The sequence below is a fragment of the Schistocerca nitens genome, chromosome 6 (genome assembly GCF_023898315.1).
Source record: "Schistocerca nitens isolate TAMUIC-IGC-003100 chromosome 6, iqSchNite1.1, whole genome shotgun sequence".
NCBI lineage: Eukaryota > Metazoa > Arthropoda > Insecta > Orthoptera > Acrididae > Schistocerca > Schistocerca nitens.
The window spans coordinates 707,294,259-707,313,716 of record NC_064619.1 but is presented as its reverse complement, the minus strand read 5'-3'; the positions used below and the strand labels follow the sequence as shown (position 1 = coordinate 707,313,716).

Below are 19,458 nucleotides of genomic sequence, written 5' to 3'. Positions count from 1 at the left end.
AGTCTTTCGATGTGACGCCACTTCGGCAACTTGCGCGTCGATGGGGATGAAACGATGATGATGATTAGGACAACACAGTACCTGAGCGGAGAAAATCTGCGACCCAGCCGGGAATCGAACCCGGCCACTTCGGATTGACAGTACGTCACGCTGACCCTCAGCTACCGTGGGCAGACGATGCACATGAAGTGCCAAGCATTTAAGTATTAAAATTAAGCACGTGGTATAGTACAGTATCAAAGTCACTACTTTGAGATAAATAACAAATAGTTCGAAACATTTATTTACACTTTCATTGGAACGAAAAACGAACACCTCATTAGCAAAAACGTAACTACTCATAGAGACGTGCACCAGTATGCGTTTCTTTGCTTCCTAGGGAGCAAAATTCCTTCCCTTCATCTTCTACATGGCCACCAATTTTCATATTACGTTCATCCCTGATCTCATTCCTCTTTCTCCTGAACACTTTTTTTATTTAATTTAATCTGAATCCATATACGGTGCCCCTTGCACTGTTCATTTCACCTATCAGGTCCTATAGTTACCCCTCACTTTCACGTTAAATAGTGACGACCTCCTCGACTCTTATAATCCTTCTTCCCTTAATTCTAAACCTCAACCCTGTATCTTTCTTTTGTTTCCTTCGTCGATTTTTCAATGCATGGATTGAACAGCAGAGGAGAAAGACTGGATCAATGGCTTACACTCTTTTCTTCGAGAGCTGCGCTTGCATTTGCTGAGTCTAACATTGTTAGCGCCTGCAACATGCATATCCGCAGTAGCACATTCAGCATCAAGAAAGCAGACAGCCGGCGGTGCTGACGGTCTGTGTGCCGCTGCAGTCAGCGTCTGCTGCTGCTGTCATTGCGATGTGTGCGTTCACAAGGATCGGGAATAAGTACAGCTTCTCTTGTGACCTGGTAACTACATCAGAAAATACAATACAATAAACACAGAGATTTAAAATAAGAAAAGCCTTTCAGAAGTGTGGTGAGCGTGCTGTAAGACCTTCAGTACACACACCATCAGATTATTTGACTTGTCGCTCTAACGAAGTAGGCGAGTGTCAGTAATGTCTCGTGGTCTTATCCTAGCGTGTTTATCTTCTGCCGTTAGGTCAGACGATAGAAATGCCGCTTGCACGCTTAGAGAAGCAGATTGACAGTGACCAACTTTAAACAGAACTTGATTAATTTTTACACACATTTATTAAAATAATAAAAAGCATAGACATTATATAACTTGATTTTGGATGCTATTTACAACTGACAATCTGAAGTTCCTTTGGTCTTGGTACGTTAATCTTATTCTCACATATATCTCTGATACTTGACAAAAGTGTCTATACATTTATCTTCATGGCTATGTACAGGAATATGGTAATCTTATTAGGCGCAGACTGAAACTTTACTATAGACTGGTACAGACAAATGTAGAACTCGTACAGACTGGTACAGACTAAGGCAGACTGATTAATCAGAGGTCCGTACACTCGTTATAATACCTCGTGCGTTCAGGTATCACTGCCCGAGTGTGATCCGCGAGGAGAAAAGGTTCTACGTTATCAGCAATCTCATTGGCTGCGTTACATATTAATATGCGGATCGGCGGAAGCAGAATTTGGTCCGTCTCTATGGCAGCGCCATCTCGTAGTGCAGAGACGGACGAGCGCTGCTCCTGCGCTGTTGTGCTTAGCGGGGCGCGCTCTAGTGTAAAAGTTGTGTATGCGCAGACTACGCCGAACTATGTACACAACAAATACATTACAATAATTTAAAAGTCAACTCGTATTGAAAATGGTTTCCGTGCACCTCTAAACATTTTTGTTGTTCTGATATAACATTCAAATTCTCTTTCAAGTTCCTTTAACTGACAGCAAAAGTTCTCCAAAATTTGAAGATAATAGCTTGTGTTGATAGTAATTTCAAAGAAGGTCGGGCTGATGTTAGACTACCACAACCGCACATCAAATGAAATATTTCAGCCTAAATTAATTACTGTAATCATCACTTTAACAGTATGAATCTTTTTTGTATCAACATTATTTTAGACATGATAATATTTATAGAATTCTTCAAAAATACCGAAACTATAAATACTGATTGCTAAATCAATTATCAAGACATAGCAATGTATTTTTTAATCATGAAGAGATATTCGATGCACAGTATGAGGGGTTCCACGGACCAGTATCAATTAGACTGGCTACTCTCTTAGCCTAAAAGGTGAAACCAAGCATAATCGCTGTTAAAATAGTGTCGTATCAAGTTCACCATTCACAATCCTATTAACCAGCCACCCGTAATATTACACCCTCTGTTCTTTAGCAGTCAGAAGTAGTGCATAAACATACGAAACATGGACCACAGGTGTGGTGACCTAAGTACGGAATGACAAGACCTGCGTTCAACATCTGTCTGGTGAGGAAGTCAGTCGTCATATTTTCTTTCGGACTGGCAGTGATTTTCTGTAATATTTTTAGAACCGCACCAGAGTTCTAAATGAAGGTTCACTGTTACACTTAGAATTATCCCCATTCGACAGCCATTTTATTATCTACTTCTGAACGCTACGTCACATGAGCACTAGAGTTTCAGAACCGTTCCCGAAAAATTTCGTATGTCTTTGTAAATAGAACAGTGTATCACTATACGCACACCCTATCAATCATACAGTACGAAGGAAAGACGTAACAAAAAAAATATAGTACAAATTGCTCTGAGTTCTATGGAACTTAACATCTGAGGTCGTCAGTCCCTTAGAACTACTTAAACCTAACTAACCTAAGGGCATCACACACATCCACGCCCGAGTCAGGATTCAAACCCACGACCATAGCGGTCGCGCGGTTCCAGACTGAAGCGCGTAGAACCGCTCGGCCACACCGGGCGGCTGTATCATTAGCATCAGCTCATCATAAAACATCGCCTACTAGTTTAGTCACAGCCTGCTACGGCAAATTTGTCGCAATTCCAAATATGAATTCACTAGAGTACATACACATCTATATCCATTTCTTTCCGATGCTCAAAACATTTCTGCCTGATGCTGCTTAGGAATCCCGTTATTTTAAATTTATTGAGCAGTGCAAGAAATTGACTGATATCAAGTCTTTAGTGCTGATAGAATTCTAAGCAGACACACGGAATACTATATGAATCGTTAAAAGGCATAAAATCCATGCTTTTAGCAGTTAACAGTACGCCCAGGGACATGTATCTTCCTGCACTTTTTTTAAGAAACACTTTCTCATACTTTGCCAAATAAAATCTGAATAAAGTGTTTCAACTTGTGACAAGTCTGAACACTACTTATTCTGAAATTTTCTACTAAAGCTAATGCGGAGAGTCATGTTTATGTACCATCCTTCTCAAGCGATCGCTATACCGTAAGAAACGATCCATTTATATTTCGCATATTGTAAGTCATGATTTCTATACATGCTATATCAATAGCCAGAGCAAGTTATACGGTTATTGTACATTACGTAGTGCACGGATATGTTTATAATTTATATTTGCAAATTTTCTCTGAGGGTAAAAGTCTTTAAGGCAGTTCGTGTAAATAAGGCAAACTTTCTCTACAAACAAACTATTGTAATGCATTAATAGTGTGATTTCGAGTGGATGGCTTAGTTATATATATCGTTTTATGAACAAATGCATAAAAACGGAATGAACAATTTGGTTGCACGACCGAAAGTACTTCACCAATCAGTCCTGCCGAGAGAACCTTGTAGTTCATGTCTGAATATGGGGCTGATGTTCATTCAATTCATTAGAAAGAGAAGTTATACAATATTCTAAGTCTGTTTCAAAATTTTGATCACAAAATTAGTGCTAGAATGTATTCAAAAATGGCTCAAGTGGCTCTGAGCACTATGAACAGAATAGGTCATCAGTCCCCTAGAACTTAGAACTACTTAAACCTAACTAACCTTAGGACAGCACACACATCCATGCCCGAGGCAGGATTCGAACCTACGACAGTAGCGGTCGCGCGGTTCCAAACGGAAGCACCTAGAATCGCTCGGCCACTCTGGCCAGCAGAATGTTTTCTTTACGTGATATGATGTTATGTTACATGTAACTAGCTACTGTTTATGTCGATGTCATGCCATATATACACTTTTGTAACTTATGAGTTGCAGCATCAAAACATTTTACATTGTTTTTTCTTCACATTTAAACATAGATTTTCACTATGCAGCTGAATACATTAAAATTTTTAGACAACCTGCTTGTGTGCGCACGTAGTTGCTGCATTTTAATAAATGTTTCGTTTCTGTTGTTGTTTATACAGAACACAGACGCGCAATAATGTTTCTCTTGAAATGTTCTGAAAGAATTATGTTTGAAAAGTAGCCGGATACTTCCGCGCTTACCTTTAGCTCTACAAAACAATTGCAATTACAATATGCGAACGTTTCCAAGCGGCAGAAAAGAAATGGAGGCAGATCGCGATGAAGTTACGACATAATCCGTTTTTCTCGTCCGCCACCCTGGATAAAAAGTGCCGGCTAAAGCCGCGGAAATTGGCCCCGCCGGTCGATATATCGGGAGCGGTAGAGAATTTTAATAATCAGCGTGGAATTACGGTCTGACGGAGTGCTGATTAGACAGCCGAGAGCTGTCGCCCAGTTTCCAGCGCCCGGTTTCTCCGGCAGAGCGCCACAGGCGGCCAGAACGCGAAGCGCTGTCTGTGTACGCAGAGCAAATCACCTCTCCAAATATTTCCCCAGCAAGCGCCGGCTTCCGTATGATCGCCAGCGGAAGCAGAGGTCGTGATTCTGAGGCCTGGGGGCAGACCATGGTGCCTACTGTCTAGACGGAGAGGGGGAATGTAGGGGCTGTGCGTGGCGGAGCGTTTGTGTGGGTAGGACGGCACGGTGGCAGGTCGAAGGTAAACGCGGTTGCCAGTCAGCGGAGATGAAACGAGTCCGCTTCTGTGTACGTAGCCCCATATGCTACACCACAATATCAGGAGATGGCTGCAACAAGCAACCACTCTTCACGCCGTGGCGCCACATTGTGTTTCGACCTGGAATAGCCTAGATGGCGCTCATACTCTAAAAAAACAATTTATGCTTACTCCAAGGAAGCTTCAGAGCGTCTGATCCATCCGCTGATGCTTGCGTCAGCCGCCGCAGGTGGCGCTGAAACCAGAATCACTTTTCTGCCTTCGCCAGGAAGATGGAAGATTATTCTGGCAGTAGGAGATAAATAGAAACATGCAACCCTACTCAGCCAGCTCCAAGAGTTCTACAGTGGTGGATTCAGTTGCAGTCCATCAGTATTTCCATGCAACAGTTCCAGTCTATAGCTAATGTAGATCAATAGCTGTGTAAGGTGGCAAAATAAATGGTCAGATTCGCACCTAACAGGAGAGCTTTATGTATTGCAACGGGAAGGTGAATGTGACAACTTATTTCGGTGGTAATGAGCAAATTTGCCTTTCAGTATGTAATGCTAAGAGGGATGACAATCGACACTAACACACCAATCCTCTAATGCATGTTTGAGCATAAGGTGAAACAACCAGCAAGAGGCGTTTTAGTTCGGAATTCTGAGGGAAGAGGGCAAAGGCAAGGCTGCACTACAGGGGGTACCACGGAAACCACTTAAAGGGGCGTCCCAGGCAGAAAGTCAACGACCGTCCAGGTGACAGACAGAGAGCGAGTGTAACAGCCCATCTGGGGGAGGATAGGAAAGAAAGCTTTTAGGTAACTGTGTTTTGGAATTCCAAATGGATACGGAACAAGACCAGTGACGCATTTTCGATAATGTGTCCAGCAAGTGGTACACATGTGACAGAGTCAATGTACACATTTAGGGGTCTGCAATGGGGACAAAAATTGCGGAAACGCGCTAGGAAGGAGAAAAGAGTGAAAGTTTCGACGCAGTCTAATGGTAGGGACCTTGCGATTGGTAGAGCGAGTTTCCACAAAATAAGAGTAACGCTCCTATTGGTCGAAAAAAACCCTCGACGTGAAGAACGAAAGAATCCAGGTGCGGAGACTGTTTAGCTATGAGTAAGACAAGACGGAAACTTTGGGGGACTCTTCTTTGAAATGGTGTGAAGTGCAGAACGGAGTGCATAACGCTCTGTACGACGTAGAGGAGCAATTTGTATGAACACTGCGTGCACAGTGGCTGATATCCAGCTAGAAATTAGCTTTAGCATCGTGGAGAAACGAACCAGCCAATTAGTTAATTTTTATTGTGAGAACTGAGAGGGCGTTATAAAATGCACGCTGCTCCAACCATGTACGGGTGTATCGCCACATTCTAAGACTAGGGATGAGTGCATGTTCTCTCGCATAACAAGAAACATAGGGAAAGTTTCTGCTGGAAAATTCAGCAAAGGCGTAATTAGTTTTATAGGAATTTCAGCGGAATAGAGCGGCCTAGTAGACGACAGCTCATCACAGCTTAAGGTAAATACCACGTGCAGAGGTGTAAACTTGTTTGTTCACCAGCTTGCGTCTACTGTAAACTCGAGAGACCTTGGGTAATCTTTTGATCAGTTTGTCACATAACTAACCATCCACTGTAGACTAATTGTCATCCTAAAAATAGTACCAAACTTTGCACCGAAATCTGATGATTTTCGTAGTACTGAACAACATCATAACGTAAGTGTAGGAACAATTTTGTAAAGAAACTTCTAGGTAAACATGAATATTGTCGTGTTTAGTATAATTTAAGTTCCTGAGAGCTGATATTTAATATTGTTGTGCTTAGGATTATTTCACTTTTTGATGTGGATGAGATGCGTTATCCTGAGAAGTGTTTTTCGTTGTCACATTGAGAACTGCAAAAGCATGTATTTTTGTGCTAATATTGCGACATTAAAGATGTCATTTCAACTTACATCGTTGTCTTCAATCCTAGAATAATTAAACCAAAAAAACTGCACCTTACAGCTGCTGTCGTAAAAGGATGCCCATGATGGACTGTTATACACTGAATGTCCAGTGAAATTCAGATTAAAAGACTGAACTTAGTAACTGTGATTGACACCAGTCTAAACAGAACTCAGATTAGATACCCAACGTTCAGTGTATTACATTAGAGAAACGGCCTTGAACTCCTGTATCACCTATAAACACTTCAAGTTACGTATTAGTAACTTTTTATGAAATGTTTCGTATTGGGTTCGCAATATTAATTATTTTAATGATCACGGCCTGCGACCACGTACTTTGCAGACCGTGGAAGCCTGCTACCTTGTACTCTGTGTTGGGACGTTCGCTTCCTTCTACCTTGGATGTAGGGCGCCACGCTTGCTTGAGTGAATACATCTCTCCGTTATTAATCACATTTTACCATGGCCCACAAATGCAAGTGTGGCTCTCTTTTAACTTCCTAAGCGTATTACAACGAGCTACTTGACACTCTGCCACACAAATGGCACAGCAACTCATTTGAGGCGAAAACAACGACGAGGTTCGTTTGTCTTTGCTATTTCCTCTCGCTTCTTCCGTAGCGTGGACTATGGATGATTCAGCTGACTAGAGGTGACATCCATTTGCAGGTGATTTCTGGGATACTGTTCCGTTTATTACGGTGGTAAAATGTTGTGCAAAGTTTGGCTGAACTGTAAACTGAGGTGACAATAGTCACGTGATGCCTCCTAATATCGTGTCAGACCACCTTTTACACGGCATAGTGCAGCAACTCGACGTGACAAGTGTAAGTAGGCTGTTTAGGTTTTTATGTTGGTAACGCCACGTAGTGCTCTGTATGAAAATCACTGACTGTGCTGTGTGCAAAGTCAGACTGCGTTGCGCTCAAAAAATTGTGTCACTTTAGTGATGATCAGAATACGTAAAGAGAGTAATGCCTGAGGACGTTCAGTTTTGCTCAGCCGTTTGAAAAGCAAATAACGTAAGAGGTTTTCCAGCACAGTAATTCATAAACTTTTCAAAGGCGACGTTTCACAAGGACTCAACAAGTCTAGGAAGTCCCTTTGAGAGATATTGATCTATGTCGCCTTTATAGCCACCCGCAATTGCGGTAGTGTTGCCGGTGCAGGATTTTGTGCACGAACTGACTGCTTCATTATGTCGCACGAGTATTCCATGGGTTTACCGTCGGTTGATCTGAATGGCTGTATCATTCGCTCGAACTGTACCGACTGTTCTTGAAATAAGCCGCGAACAATTGTCGCTCAGTTTTTTTTATTTTTTATTTTTTTTTTTTTTTGTTTTAGGGCGCACAACTTCAATGGTCATTAGCGCCCAGACTACGTTAAGAATGCACCCCGAGGTACAAGTTTAAAACAACAACTAAAAGGAAAAATACGATAAAAGACAGACTGACAGGCATAGGATAAAAAAAAAACAGCATAATCAAATGTCCTTAGAGAGGTGTGTCAAGTTGATAAAACGAAGAACGCGAGCAGCTGCTCGTGGGTCATCCGCTAAAAGGGCATCTAGAGTACATGGCAGGCCAAGATCAAGACGCAGTGTGTTAAAATCCGGACAGGACGTTAAAATGTGGCGGACCGTCAGCAATTGCCCACATGGGCAGAACGGCGCCGGCGCAGCCGTCAGCAGATGGCGATGGCTGAACCGGCAGTGTCCAATTCGTAACCGGGCCAAAACGACCTCCTCCCGCCGAGAAGGGCGGGAGGAGGACGTCCAAGCCGCGGGAAGAGGTTTCAAGGCCCGAAGCTCGTTGTCCGTAAGTGCGGCCCTATCGGCATGCCACCGCGATAAAATGCGCCGACAAATTACCCTGCTACAATCTGACGAAGGGACACAACAAGAAGCTGTCCGAGGCTGGAGGACCGCAGCCTTGGCCGCGGCATCTGCAGCTTCGTTCCCAGGGATACCGACATGGCCAGGAACCCACATAAAGCTAACCGGAGAACCGACGTCCACCAGCTGCTGAAGAGAGCGTTGGATCCGGTGCACGAAAGGGTGAACCGGATACGGATCACTGAGGTTCTGGATGGATCTCAGGGAATCGGAGCAGATGACATAAGCAGAATGTCGGTGGCGGCAGATGTAAAGAACAGCCTGGTAGAGGGCAAAGAGCTCAGCTGTGAAGACCGAACAATGGCCATGGAGCCGGTATTTGAAACTTTGTGCCCCGACAATAAAAGAACAACCGACCCCGTCATTGGTCTTTGAGCCATCTGTATAAATGAAGGTCATATTAATGAACTTCGACAAAGCGGGAGTGGTAGACCGAACCGGGGGTAACCTCCTTTGGGAGCGAGCTGAGGTCAAGATGAACGCGAACCTGAGCCTGGAGCCAAGGTGGCGTGTGGCTCTCGCCCACTCGAAAGGTTGCAGGGAGTGAAAAATTAAGGTGTTGAAGGAGGCGACGAAAGCGAACTCCTGGGGGTAGCAGGGCAGAGACATACAACCCGTATTGACGGTTGAGAGAGTCGTCAAAAAAGGAACGATAAGACGGGTGGTCGGGCATTGACAGTAGCCGACAGGCATACCGACAAAGCAGTATATCGCGCCGGTAGGTGAGTGGCAATTCGCCAGCGTCAGCATGAAGACTCTCTACGGGACTAGTATAAAACGCTCCGATCGCAAGTCGTAAACCCCGATGTTGTATGGAGTTGAGGCGGCATAAGATGGATGGCCGTGCAGAGGAGTATACGAAGCTCCCATAGTCCAGCTTGGAGCGGACGATCGACCGATATAGGCGAAGTAGGACTGTTCGATCCGCTCCCCACGACATACCACTGAGAACACGGAGGACATTTAAAGAACGGGTACAACGGGCAGATTGTCGCTCAGTGACATAGCGCACTGCTTTCCATAATAAAAATTCCTTCGAAGTAGCCGAATATAACCATTTCAAGTCAACGATCGATTCAGTTGGACCAGAGAGAACCCAGTCCATTCCATGTAGAAACAGCCCACTCAATATGGAGCAACCATCATTGCACAATAACTTCGTGACAACTTTCGTCCACGGCTTCGTGGAGTCTGCACCCCACTCGAACCCTACTATCAGCTCTTACCAACTGAAATCGCTACTCGTTTGACAAGACCACTGTTTCCCAGTCGTCTGGTGTGCAACCGATACTCTGACGAACACTGCCGTGGCACAGCAGGCGACGTATTGTTGGCAATGGTACTCGCGTCGCTCTTCTGCTACCATAACACGTTAACGCCAGATTTTGCCGCACTGTCGTAATGGATACGTTTGTCGTATGTCGCAGACCGATTTCAGCGGTTATTTCAAGGAAGTGTTGCTTGTCTCTTAGCACTGACTATGCAAACGACACTCCTCTCGGTTGTTAAAGCTGTTAACCACTAAATTGTTCTATGTGAGTTTATGCCTGACACCCTACCCCCTCCCCTGAGACCCTGCACCCCATCCTTGCCTCTTTCCTTCCCACATCCCTCGCTACCTGGCCCTCTTCGGCGCGTCCCCCGCCCATCTCCCCCCCCCCCTCTCTACCCATCCCTCCATTGCATTATAGCGAAATATGGGAGAGGGTGTCACAGATATGATACGCAAATTGGGGTGGCAGTCATTGAAAGAGGATCGTTTTTCGCTGCGGCAGTACATTCTCATGAAATTTCAATCACATTTTCCTCAGAGCGTGAAAATATTTTGTTGGCGCCCACCTATGGGGGTATAAATGATCATCATAGCAAAGTAAGAGAAACCAGAGCTCTCAAGGAAAGATTAAAGTGCACATTTGTCCCGCACGATGTTCTAGAGTGGAACGGTGGAGAAGTAGCTTAAAGGTGGTTCGATGAACCCTCTGCCAGGCTTTTCATTATGAATTGCGGAGTAATGATGTAGATGTAGAACAAAACATTTTACACTTATTATTAGGGGAATCGTAAGGATACTAAATGAGAAAAGTTGTAAACTTTGTTCATTTTGTCGTCTGCAATCGCTCATATGGGCAACTAATTCTTGTTCGGCCAGATATTCAAGAAAAAAGTTGAACTAAACAGTAAACCGTTACATGAATGGTAAGTTAAGAATAACCAAAGTCACAAAGTGGAGATAGGAAGATACTCCCTATTGAGATAGAGAGTATCCGTGTATTGCTTCAAACTTTGATTGGTTTTTAGAGAACGCGACCTGTGTGCGTCAAGTTTTGTTTTAGCGTTATTTGAATAAACATTGGTGATGGAACCTATATGGCACTTTTTTTTTCATTATATGCAAAAGTTTCTTCCTACCTACCAAATCAAAAGCCTTTCCGAAAACAATAAACACAGTGTGAATCTTGAAGCAAAAATTTAAAGAAATGGCTTCAAAGAAGTGAATGTAATTGGAACAGAGATTTATAGCTGTGTGCAATTGGCGAAACAGGTGTCACACTTCAACCATCTCGACCTAAGCTATAACCAGCATTGGGACATAATAATAAAGCACACATTGTTCAAAGGTTTCATTGACTTTTTAGTCGCATTTGGGCATTGAAATGGATCAGTTGGAGTGAATAAATCAAACGAGGAATAACGATAGTCCATCTGCGACGTCGCTGCCCTGGATCGCGCTGACTGCTGCCGCCAAGCAGACGCGCGCTACTCAGTCGCTGCTCGACTATATATTATTCTACGTTTCTTAATGTCCCTCTTAATATGTATAGGTAAAATGAATAAAGTACTGGACTAGTCTGGGGGGCGGTCTATTGAATGGGCACTTAAAATTCCGATTTAAAAACCATTTTGTTTGTGATGGGAAACAACCCGAAGCTTTCCCTCGAGGCCGAGCGTCATTTGATACGTTTGGGCGAAAACGAAACTGCAAATCAAATATCTACCGAAACACTACAGATAATGCGCCTGACGACCCTCAGGTGAGAATATATATACAGGGTGTTACAAAAAGGTACGCCCAAACTTTCAGGAAACATTCCTCACACACAAAGAAAGAAAATATGTTGTATGGACATGTGTCCGGAAACGCTTACTTTCCATGTTAGAGCTCATTTTTTTACTTCTCTTCAAATCACATTAATCATGGAATGGAAACACAACAACAGATCTTACCAGCGTGACTTCAAACACTTTGGGAAATACGGAAGCGTCCGATCCCGCCCGTCTGCTTTTACCCATGACGTCACAAATATGGCGGAAACAAAAACAAACACACACAATTTCCACAAGAAGCCTAATGACACTAACGGGACAAGCGCGGCAAATGGGGTGTTTTCGGTGGGGGGCAAACTAAATATAAACAAATTTAGACGCCTTGCGTAGCTACAACGTGTAAGTGAAGACAGCCATGCATGAATACCCACCCACCTACCCAAGGGTCGTAACCCCTGCAACCCATAGAAGATAAAGATGCTTCAGTAGCTGATTAGTGTTTTTCGTCATTTTAAAAAAAAATCTCACGGGATAGAACGAACAGATCAGAAAGATAAATATAATAAACTAAAACAGAAATTGGAGGAAACAGATAATTAAAATAAGTAATAAGTGTTTTTAAATTTAAAAAAAATCTCACGAGATAGAACGAACAGATCAGAAAAGTAAATAAAATAAGATAAAACAGAACTGGAGACAGCCACACTCAAACCAAACTCCGCGCCAAAGCCGACGCGTGGGATCGGACGCTTCTGTCGACCCACACTTTGTTACAGGAAATTTTCAAAATGTCCTCTGTTAGCGAGGATACATGCATCCACCCTCCGTCCACAATACGAGCACGAAGAGTCTCTACATTTGGTACCGGGGTTGCGTAGACAAGAGCTTTCAAATGCCCCCAAAAATTAAAGTCAAGAGGGTTGAGGTCAGGAGAGGGTGGAGGTCATGGAATTGGTCCGCCTCTAGCAATCCATCGGTCACCGAATCTGTTGTTGAGAAGCGTATGAACACTTCGACTGAAATGTGCAGGAGCTCCATCGTGCATGAACCACATGTGTCGTACTTGTAAAGGCACATGTTCTAGCAGCACAGGTAGAGTACCCCGTATGAAATCATGATAACGTGCTCCATTGAGCGTAGATGGACGAAACTAAAATGTGCTCTAACATGGAAATTAAGCGTTTCCGGACACATGTCCACATAACATTTTTTCTTTATTTGTGTGTGAGGAATGTTTCCTGAAAGTTTGGGCGTACTTTTTTGTAACACCCTGTATATATTGTGTGCGAGTGTCCGAAAGAACAGATTATTTTATCCAGCGACCATATAATACCGTTATTCAAAGGTTTCATTGACGTTGACCGCATCTCGACATTGAAATAAATCACTAGTAACAGCTGAAAATTTGTGGCGGACCGGGAGTAACCAGATTTCCCGTTTAATGGAAGTTGGCGCCTTAGCCTTTTATACATGAAACACTTCTACTAAAATGTATTTGGGGGCCTATCACTTCTAGTGTCCGCTGTTGCCTATAGATTTTCATTAACTGACATATGCAGGTTGTTTAATAAAAAGAAACTACTGTTTTGTGAACTTAGACCGTGGTCCGTAAAAAAATGTGCCTGTAAATGAAGACAAATTACGTAAACAAGTAACGCCATACCATCCAGTAGGAAAGAGTATTAGAGAGACCACGTAGAAAGAAAAGAAGAATTAGTATCAGCTCTTTTGCTCTAAATTACAGTGGCTTCCCTTATGTGTGTCTCAGATCCTAATGAACCTCATTTCGTTACACTGCTGACGTTTACCAGCACGCAACGCTCTACATTCTGTGGACTATATTACATGAACGGTATTTGCTAAACGAAGTTCGTAGTTTCTGCTCAATTTGAATACTCACCACAAGACAATGTAAGAAATTTAACTAACTAAACCAAAAATTACGGGAAAATATTAGTTCGTCGCATGAATACATCGGCACAGCACGATAACTCATGATCACGGCAGCTGGCAACAAACTCTAGTCAGATCTTGTGCCTGAGGCTACTGAGCCGCCCCCCCCCCCCCCCCCCTTCCATCGCCAGCAAATGGCGTGTAGGATTTCAAGATCATAGATCATCCCAGTGCATCATGCAAAATTATAACTTAGTGGACTACAAATACACAGGAATAAAATGACCATAAAATATGGCCCTCACAGAAATAAATTAAAATTACTTCTTTAACGATCCAGCTACTGTAAGGCAAATAGAGGATCCTACCTAATCTTTTTCGCTGTGTCAGTAGAGTTCACTTATCTCTCATTTCACTTTTGACGTTACTCAAAATTATTTTTTGAACATTATTATAATTACCTTTTACGTTAACCATTTTCAGAAGTTAATGCTCATAAAGAGATCCATAACTAAAGAATGCAGGGGGTACTAAAGATATCTTTCTACGTCTTAAATGTGCGACGTACTGACGGAAAAGCAGATCATGAACCGATTGCAACTGAAATGCTTGTACAAGATTTACATACATTTGGCAATATTCAGGAATTCAGAGAAGTACTTCACATTCCAAATAAATCGTTGAAAGTAGTACATGGAGAAATGAGCAGTTCGATATGTCTGATTAATTTCTTAATTATTCATAAGCTGGCCCACTATTATGATAATATTAATGGTTCAACAACTTACTGGAATACAGCGAATATTTCTACAGAATCACACGTTTCCCTCTTCAGAACACAACGGCAGCAACTAAGCGCTGCTTATAGAGAAACTCCGGAAAGATAACACTCACACCCACTGTAAACACTAGCGCCATCGTAAACCAAAGATGACCGACGTCAGAAGTTATCGATAGTGAAATTCACGCTCACTGGATAAGGTAGCATAAACTCTGTCTCTCTGTTTTTTGACAAGGGAGAGAGCAAGTTTCCATGCAGATATTAAACACAAACCATCATCTCTATTTCTGTAATAAATCTAACGAAGGGAGCTTTTGACGACGCAGCTTGACTCATGCTGGGGGAAGGTTTAAATTTTGCACCGACACCGAAGCGTTTGTAGTGGCAGATTTTATTAGTTGTGTTGAACACGCTGTTCTTAAACTACCCCATGATGTTGCACAGAAGGCTAGGAGAGAGGAATGTCGTTCACTGACTGGGGCACGTCCACCCAGGAATAATACCACAGCTGCTGAGAGGGTTGCTTTTTCACCTGTGGAGAAAGGCAATGCTACAGTTGTTTTGGATCAGAAGTATTACGTTCAACGGGTACAGTGTTTACCGTCTCACTGAGCATATCGCGGGATTGGTGCTGACCCTACAAAAAGTGTTGAGAGAAGGACTAATGGTCTTATCATAGGACAGGAAACTATCAAGAGACTTAATTTCTTATGTGCTGTTCCCCATAGGTCATATGGCCTCTCTTAGGTACACAAGGAGGACGTTCCTCTTTCGACTGTAACACTGATGCTCCGACATATCGTGTACCAAAACACTTTGCTACTCTCTAACTCAGAATCTTGTTGTAAACTTTAACATAAGCATCAGAACCAACAGTCCGCCATGGCGCCATTTGTAAGTTGTCGGTTCATGTGCGTCGTGTCCAGACGAAAATAACGCAGCAACGAAATGGATTCTGGGTTCTTCGTGTGAACAGCTGCGATACTTTACAACTTTGAAGCGTTATTTACCGCGTTAGTATGGCACTGAATCACTTACAGCTCAAAGCTGCGCAGATCGCCCTCGTGTGCTCGTTTAAGACAGAGTGCATCCAACAGATTTTTTTGCACGTTGTCTAAAGAAATCTGCCAGCCGAGGTTTGGCCACTGTTCCTGTCTGGCGTACTTTGTGATTGTGTATGTGTTTTGAACCAATAGACATTCAGTTCCTATATCTCCTTCACTATGACGACAAAAAAACAAATTGCAGTGTCCGTGAATTCATGCTGTACACGCAGTAGGACAGAACAGTTTCGTTCCATATTTAGATTTCAGTGGTGAGGCTGTCTGTTGTTGTGGTCTTCAGTCCAGAGACTGGTTTGATAGAGCTCTCCATGCTACTCAATCCTGTGCAAGCATCTTCATCTATGAATAACTACTGCAGCCTACATCCTTCTGAATCTCCTTACTGTATTCATCTCTTGGTCTCCATCTACGATTTTTTCCTTCCAAGCTTCCCTCCAATACTAAATTGATGATCCCTTGATGGGATACCCTACCAAATGATCCCTTCTTCTAGTCAAGTTGTGCCAGAAATTCCTCTTCTCCCCAATTCTCTCCCTCGCCTCCTCAATAATTACGTTATCTACCCATCTCATATTCAGCATTCTTCTGTAGAACCACATTTCGGAAGCTTCTTTCTCTTCTTGTCTACACTGTTTATCGTCCATGTTTCACTTCCGTACAAGGTTACACCCATACAAATACCTCCATAAAAGACTTCATGACACTTATACCTACACTTGATGTTAACAAATTTCTGTTCTTCAGAAACGCTTTCATTGCCGTAGCCAGTCTACATTTTATATCCTCTCCACTTCGACCATCATCAGTTATCTTTCTCCCCAAATAGCAAAACTCATTTACTACTTTAAGTGTCTCGCTTCCTAATCTAATTGCGTCAGCATCATCTGGTTTAATTCGTCTATATTCCATTATCCTCATTTTGCTTTTGTTGATGTTCATCTTATACCCTCCTTTCAAGGCACTGTCCATTCCGTTCAGCTGCTCTTCTAGGTCCTTTGCTCTCTCTGACAGAATTGCAATGTCGACGCCAAACCTTAAAGTTTTTTTTTTTTCTCCTCCACGGATTTTAATTTCTGCTCCAAGGCTATGTTCCATTTAAGTGAAACACAGAAGCCGAACCGTAGTCAGGTCGGAGAGAGACTCTCCAAATCTTCGAATGGTTTCTGTTGTTTCTAGCGAAAAGATTCATTGCTCCTTCTATTTTGCGAAAAACATGTATGCACGAATCAAGTATCTGGTTATGTTGGAGGTGTGGCTTTTTCTAGAATTGCAAGAATACGCATAAAAAGTCTTTTTTGAATACACAGCACCGATGCACAGTCCGTGCACGCAAGAGGTGTCTCAACGATAAGTGGGTTGTAAGTGTCGTACGGATCTCGCTCTGCAGCGGTGGCTACCAGCGTCTCCTGATCTCACAGCATGTGGTCTTTTTATTGAAGAATGTGGAGGACTCCGTCTATGTGGCTCCCGTTCCAACAACTTTGGCGAAAAGCGACGCCGCATAGCATCAGAAGTGAACATAGTACCACCAGATAAGGTCGCAAAAGCATGAACGAGTTTGTTTATCCTTTGGGTGTTTGTCTAGTATCCGGTGGAAGTCACGTCTAAAACTTGCGAAGGGCAAATGAAAACTTTGATCCCTAACTTAATCGTAAAAAGTACTCCAAGGTTTTATCTGGAAAGATATAACAGATGTATAGTTGTAAAATTGGGTTGTTATTTTAAAAATAAAAACTTAGTACGCCTACACATCAGTTATGAACTATCCAATGTTTCTCTCTTCAGTCATGTAGAAGATATAATCTTGTGTGACCAGATGAGTCTTTTTCAATTTCTCACTGAAAAAGATGATAATCTAGTTAATTTGCTACTGTCATGAAAGTATTAGATCTACAGCTTTGCTTCCACCGTTTTGGAAAAGATGGCAGTAGTGGCAAGCGGTGATGCAGATGGTATGTCGTAAATGTCCTACAATAAGCGTAGGCATTCGTAAACATAACTAAAAACTAAACTCTGCCCGAACAAGTCATGAAGGCCCAACGGTACCGACCGGCCGCCGTGTCATTCTCAGCCCACAGGTGTCACTGGATGCAGATACGAAAGGGCATGTGGTCAGCACACCGCTCTGTTTTGTCAGTTTTCGAGACCGGAGCCGCTACTTCTCAATCAAGTAGCTCCTCAGTTCGCCTCACAAGGGCTGAGGGCACCCCGCTTGCCAACAGCGCTCGGCAGACCGGATGGTCACCCATCGAAGTGCTAGCCCAGCCCGACAGCCGTTAACTTCGGTGATCTGACGGGAACCGGTGTTGCCACTGCGGCAAGGCCGTTAGCATTTGTAAACATAGCGTGATTAAAATATTAAACGCTTCGTGATTACATCATACAGTTATTTTCAATAAAATGTGTCCACTTACGAGACCAATTCTCGTCGTTTGCGGGCAGATCCAATTTTTTGCTTTAGCGTGAATAAATCTGGACTAAGTCTCATAAAACGCTGGGTAAGACCTATGGTGAGGCACCTATTAGTGAAAGAACGTGCAGACAGTGGTTTCAACGCTTCAAGATTGGTAACTTGGATGACAAAGACCGGCATGGCGGCGGAAGAATTTTAGAGGCTGCTGAAACTGAAGGAAAGAATCACAAGAGATCATTGTCGAAAGCAACTGGTGCGCTTGAAACAAGCTCTGAAAAACAGGCGGCCACATTACAGCGGTTGACTTGAAAAGGTGATTTTTCAGCACGACAATGCTCGAACGCAAGTTGCAAAATCCGTCAAAACATACTCGGTAACATTGAAATGGGAAGACCTACCCCACCCGCCGCATTCTGCAGTCATTGCTCCCTCGGACTACCCCCTTCTTGGATCAATGACACACGACCTGGTCATATGAACAAGTGCAAAATTGGATCGATTCATGGATCTCCTCAAAAGATACCCAGCTCTTCCACCAAGGGATCCGTATACTGCCCGAAGGTGGCAGAAAGCGGTGGCCAGCGATGGCTAACACTTTGAATCGTAGATGATGTGTACGTTTTGCACAACTAAGCCTCGAACTATGAGAAAAAACGGCAGAAATTGTAGATCTAATAGTTACGAAACATATTCAGATGGGATTCTACTCGGCACTCTCTCACTGAATCTCAACGATAGGGGCTCGACCCCGAACCCAGTTCTTAAATCCAGGCACTTGCCGACAGCCCGCATCTCGTGGTCGTGCGGTAGCGTTCTCGCTACACACGCCCGGGTTCCCGGGTTCGATTCCCGGCGGGGTCAGGGATTTTCTCTGCCTCGTGATGGCTGGGTGTTGTGTGCTGTCCTTAGGTTAGTTATGTTTAAGTAGTTCTAAGTTCTAGGGGACTGATGACCATAGATGTTAAGTCCCATAGTGCTCAGAGCCATTTGAACCATTTTTGAACTTGCCGACACACACTGGTTCAGCACTACGCAGTGCCAGTGACTCCGCAACGGTGCAAAGTGGTTCAAATGGTTCTGAGCACTATGCGACTTAACTTCTGAGGTCATCAGTCGCCTAGAACTTAGAACTACTCAAACCTAACTAACCTAAGGACATCACATACAGCCATGCCCGAGGCAGGATTCGAACCTGCCACCGTAGCGGTCACGCGGTTCCAGACTGAAGCGCCTAGAATCGCAACGGTGCAGGTTAGATGGGACAACAGCAGGCTTTCGACATGATTCGGCGAGGCTCGGCAGGTCGCGTGCGTGACTTCAGCCTCAGCAACACTCGGTCTGTCGTGTATCGAACGAACAGCTGGGCTTAGAGTCGCTACCTGCAGTCTCGATGGGCCGGGGATCAAACCAAGGTCCTCTCAGCCAAGAGACTCTGCTGAGGCAGCGCCATTCTACGCTCTTCAGCCATGCGTCCATGATTCGCGCTTGGACAACA

The 19,458-nt window shown here is 43.5% G+C and overlaps 1 pseudogene; it reads right to left on the bottom strand.

Moving 5' to 3' along the window:
- Window positions 1-17,763: 17,763 nt before the first annotated feature.
- On the bottom strand, window positions 17,764-17,881 carry LOC126191848 (5S ribosomal RNA; annotated as a pseudogene).
- Between the last annotated feature and the right edge of the window lie 1,577 nt (window positions 17,882-19,458).